The 4,852-nt window shown below is 42.8% G+C and overlaps 1 long non-coding RNA gene across 1 annotated transcript; it reads right to left on the bottom strand.

Moving 5' to 3' along the window:
* Nucleotides 1–444: 444 nt before the first annotated feature.
* Nucleotides 445–4,220, bottom strand: LOC142587941 (uncharacterized). Its single transcript, XR_012829650.1, has 3 exons — nucleotides 4,084–4,220; nucleotides 2,646–2,822; nucleotides 445–529 (listed from the first exon to the last, which is right to left on the bottom strand). It is a non-coding gene; the product is annotated as an uncharacterized LOC142587941 (long non-coding RNA).
* Between the last annotated feature and the right edge of the window lie 632 nt (nucleotides 4,221–4,852).

Here is a 4,852-nt window from a genome sequence, read left to right as displayed (position 1 = left end):
ACTGGCAGCGCTACATGCGTAGGATTCTACTTGCAGATTATACAAGCGAGGACCCTCGAAAGTATTGAGTGGAAGTGGAGCGGAAGAATTGAAAGGATCTGAAGAGACTACAGATGTATGCAATGTATACCGAATCAGCAAGGCAGGAGGCAAAGCAACGAGCTGACGAGATACGCGCCGTTGAAGAACAGCGGCGTGCCAAGCGAGCGGTCGGCTCAGCAGGCCGACGAGACCAGCCGGCACGCAGTGGAAGAACCACCACTTGCGGGAAGCATACGTGCATGCGTGCGCTTTCAGAATCACCTTGTAACAGAGGAATTTGATGCAACGTTATAAAGAGTTTCTTTATCTGGGCGCCCGTAGGCAATGCCACTAATTTTTGTTTCGTTGTTTCTTACGATAGAACTCGTATATCAAGATAGATCAAATCAGACAGAACTCATGTAAGATAGTATTGTCATTTTATTTTTCACCTTTTTTATTAGTTTTTTAAGCTTTCCGGGACAGGGATTCTTCTTCCGAGCGTCTTCTGAAAATTTCATACAGACCACACAAGACATATCACAGTCAAGATCGCAAACTTCGGAAAAGTATCGACGAAAGTCAGCGATAGCGACACACACTTTCCCTAGATGATGACACCCACAAACATCGTCCTCTCTGAATTACCTAGTATTCTCCCAAGACGTATTTCTTGCGTGCAGCTGTGGGAACTCCTGTATATTGCCCAATCGTTCATTAATTACATTTTGGTTAGCAGTGGTTCACTTCCAAAACATATTGTTCTAATAACACGTAAGATTTGAAGTCACCTTTATTAGCTGTGTGGAGTGGGGTCGTTTGCTGTATGTTCACTAATATCTGTTGTATATGTATGCCAGTTTTGCGCCTGACCCTCATCAGAGATCACATGCCGTTGTTTAAATAGCGCTGGTCAGTACGCTATTGACCACATCTTATATGCATGCTTCTGATTTATTTTTTTTGTTATACACTGTGGCTTCAGTGTTAATCTATGGGCAGTGATATAAATGCGTAGGCTAGATCTGAGACCTTTCTTAAGCACTAATTTACGCAGTTTAGCACACACATTTATGCCTACAAACAGGGCCAGTAGATCGCTAGTTACGAGATTGAACTCAAAGGTAACTTCTCCATTGTCGCGAATAAGAATTCAAGGGTATTCCTGCTCAAACAGGTGATGTGATTATTATGCACGCCGTAACAGGGGACTCAAAAATAACATTGACCACCAGAGATTGTTGAAAAGGGTCCTTTATGTAAGAACGGGAGCATTCTTGCGCTTCGCCCTTGTGAAGATGCGGGCACCGCAGCTGACGCCAAACGGAAGACCTAAAGCTTTGATGCACAACGCCTAATCCAGTGAACTATTGAGGCGGATTTACCTTAGATATACAATTCAATTAAGAACTTAATGTAACAATATTTTTTTATTATTTCTAGACAGCCTATGTTCCAAGACATGCACTAATAAATTTGGTTCTCACTAGGATAACTTTGCATTCAGAGGCGACAGCCTTAGACAAAACATGCACAACAAATTTGACATAGCTGATTCTTTACAGCGCCCAGTCCAGAAGCGAGGCTCTCTGGCACTAGTGTATTAAAAAAACACTTTTTCAACTTTCAAATTCAAGAAACTTTGTCACATGCGATGTTTCTTTTACTGCGATAGAAATTATATGGACACTCCCGGGAGATTGCTGTAGTCGTCGTCACCGTGATGTTTCGAATAAAGTCCAAAGGCGACAACATCGTCGCCGCGCACCGTACGCTGCATGCGCGAGTGAAAGTGTGATATTGAGCCGATGACGGTGGCTCAATCTGGAGCGCAAAAGGGAGAAAGCGGGGAGGAAGTGCGCTGTCTTCCGTCGTGCGCAAGGCACTGGGAGTTGAAGAGGAAGGCGGGTTTCTACTACGGCAGCGGCTGCTTGAAAGCGATCTTCAATATCTTGAAAGCGATCTGCAACGGTGACAGAGTACATCGAGTGATGATAGCTTCGTGTGTGCTGTGTTCTCGCCGCTCAGCTCACGTTGAAGTGAGAGGCAGCGCGAATATCAATTCACTCGCTGCTGCAGCCGCGGCTTCTTACTCCTGCATTTTGACAGCGCGTGCGGGCGGTCATCGAGTAAGATATGTGTTGACGTTTGGTCCTGTGGACATGATATCAAGCTTGTTATCTTGTAAACGAGTTATTAAGCGAACGTTTACAGGTTTATACGACATATAAAAATACTATCGTTACTTCGGATAGCTGTCAACTAATTTGATATCGCAATCAATGCATTACCTTTCGGGAGAAATCTCTTCAGCCAATTAGACAGGCAGGCATCAGAATTTTGGTAGGGATGCTTCCGGAAGAAATAGTTTTTCATAGCATGAGGTGAACTTGATTATTTAGTTATAATAAGACAACCTTTCCACCATCGTATCTTATATCGACTGAACTCGGCAGTAACAGAAGTAGTGGTGCCTTGTCTAGTATAGGTCCGCACTTTTTGTATTTCGTGCACACACACAAAATAAAGTAGGAAGAAACTTTGTAGACATCGCACGAGACAAGCCTAACGACATGGCGCCAGAGCCTACATGATGAGAATCGTTGAAGTATAGTTGGACTTACGTATCTGGTTCATGCACACTTCTGCGCATATGTTGCAAGAGCGGTAATAGTTACGCTTCCTGGGACATCCATCCTTCACAAGTTCACAAGCCTGTGTATCTCGGTTAAAGAACCACCAAGGATTACTTGTACAATTTCCTTCTTTTGGTCTCAATGAGCAACCTCCTTTTCCTCGCCCTTGAACAACAAGCGACAAGTAGAGTTTCCTACAAATGGCGCATGAAATAAAACTTTAACATCTCGCATTAGTGAATAGAAATCCCATTACTCCTGAAATATTGTGCAGCAAGCACAATTATTTTTGACCAAAATATACTGTTAGTCCCAAGAGTACTAGGGCAAGTAGAAGACCAGGGCAAGAAAGCCACCGTACAGCCCTTATCATGCTGCCAATTTTGGCCTTGTCTTTTACTTGAGCAGTTAATCTGTTCTCATCAGTGGTTCACTGTCCCAACCTAACACTTTACTTAGTTATAGGCATCCTTATGAGGCCCAATGTGAACTGCATACAGCTAAATAATATTATTGTGCTGCAACCTCATTTCAATCCCCTAAAAGAACAAAGAATAATGGTGTGCTTACGAAAAGCATCATTGTTATTCACCTGACTGCAGGACAGAGACTCAAAGGAAACCCAAAACAGATTTTTTTTTACATCGCAATCTTCACAGGTGAAAATTTGTTGTCCGTTCGTGGTCGAAACCAAGACTAATGGATATCTAAGCCTTGAAAGAATAAACCTGCATATGTGTCGTTTCATTCATTATACAGTCAGGTGAATGACGATTTTCCCTTTCACGAATGTTCCTATGCCTTGCCGGAGTCCGCAGAACATGATTGCCGTGTTATGTGTCCCTGTTTCGGCCCTCTGTCTGCTATTTGCTAGCCCAGTTAGCTAAGATGGTATAGCAACCGCCCCGAGAAAGGGTTATACTCGAGTTTTGCTCGTTGATCAGGACAAAGTTGTCCGCAACAGCGAAGCTTTCTTTTTCAAGAGACAGGTGTGTGTGTGTGCTCGTTTTTACCGTCGTGCTAAAGCCAAGTGAATGTCAACATTCCCCTTTATTAACTATCCGCCTCCTTGCACACTTCACTCAGTTTATTTCCCTTACTAATTTATGTATGCACACGAATTCTTTCCAACTGATGACCGCGTTGATGCACAGCATATTGAGAAGCGCGTTCTGAAGGGGGTACAAACATCTTTACTAAGGCATGTTGTTGGGCTAGTCAGTTCATAGATTCCACAAAATATCAGACTGCGGAAAGAGCACGGGACATCAACAGAAACATAGACGCACTCACAAAACGCAGTGTGTGTGCGTGTATGTTTCTGTCCATGTTCTGTCTTGTTCGCGCAGTTTCAAATTGTACGAATATCAACTGGAGCTTCAAATAATTACTTCAGCTTGTAGCGGTGTTATATAGTTCAACTTACCTTCTACAAATGCTGTGTGGAGGAAAAAGCTAGCCAAAAATACATATTGCAGGAGGCTCATCGCATGTCTGTCTTCTCCAAGAGCATTTGCGCCCGTGTCATTTCAGTTCTTACGTTCCTTTCCTTTTATTGTTTTCCAGTAATCTATGGTGCTTGCTGCATGTAACATGAGCAATGCCTCTGAAACACGACAATTGCCCACAAGGCTTGGAAAAAACATCTGCTTTTACACTTGGAGCTCTTTCATTCTGGTTCCATTGTTCATTGTGACTTGTCAGAGCTATAACGCAAGTGCGGCTGCCTCAAGTAGCTAACATCGCGCACCCTTTTTCTCAATCTTTCGTTTTGCTGCTGGGTCGGCAACCCTGAAGTCCATGACAGCGTCATGCTGGAAACAATGTGGAAAGGTTTAATGGCAGTGAAGAGAAGACAAGACGTGCTAAAATTGCATGATCTATGCAGGAAAGTTTTTAATGAAGTATTGAGCTACTTAAGCATACGTTACTTTTATAATTGCATTGAGTTCAGAAACTCATGATTGTACTAAAATATTAAAGTTTAATTTTCAACCTATGGCGATTCATAACAGTATCTTCTGAACGCTTGACAATGCAGTGACGTACACTGAACCGGCTGTATATTCCCAACCTTTATGTACGCTGTGTGGTTAATTAGACAGAAACGTTCACCTTTGTTTCTAACGTGAAAACATGCGATACAAAATTTTGTACCCAAGGGTACTCAGAAAATCAACACCATATTTAGGCTA

The sequence above is a fragment of the Dermacentor variabilis genome, chromosome 7 (genome assembly GCF_050947875.1).
Source record: "Dermacentor variabilis isolate Ectoservices chromosome 7, ASM5094787v1, whole genome shotgun sequence".
Classification (NCBI taxonomy): domain Eukaryota; kingdom Metazoa; phylum Arthropoda; class Arachnida; order Ixodida; family Ixodidae; genus Dermacentor; species Dermacentor variabilis.
The sequence above is the reverse complement of the archived record's forward strand: the minus strand, read 5'-3'. Positions and strand labels throughout refer to the sequence as shown.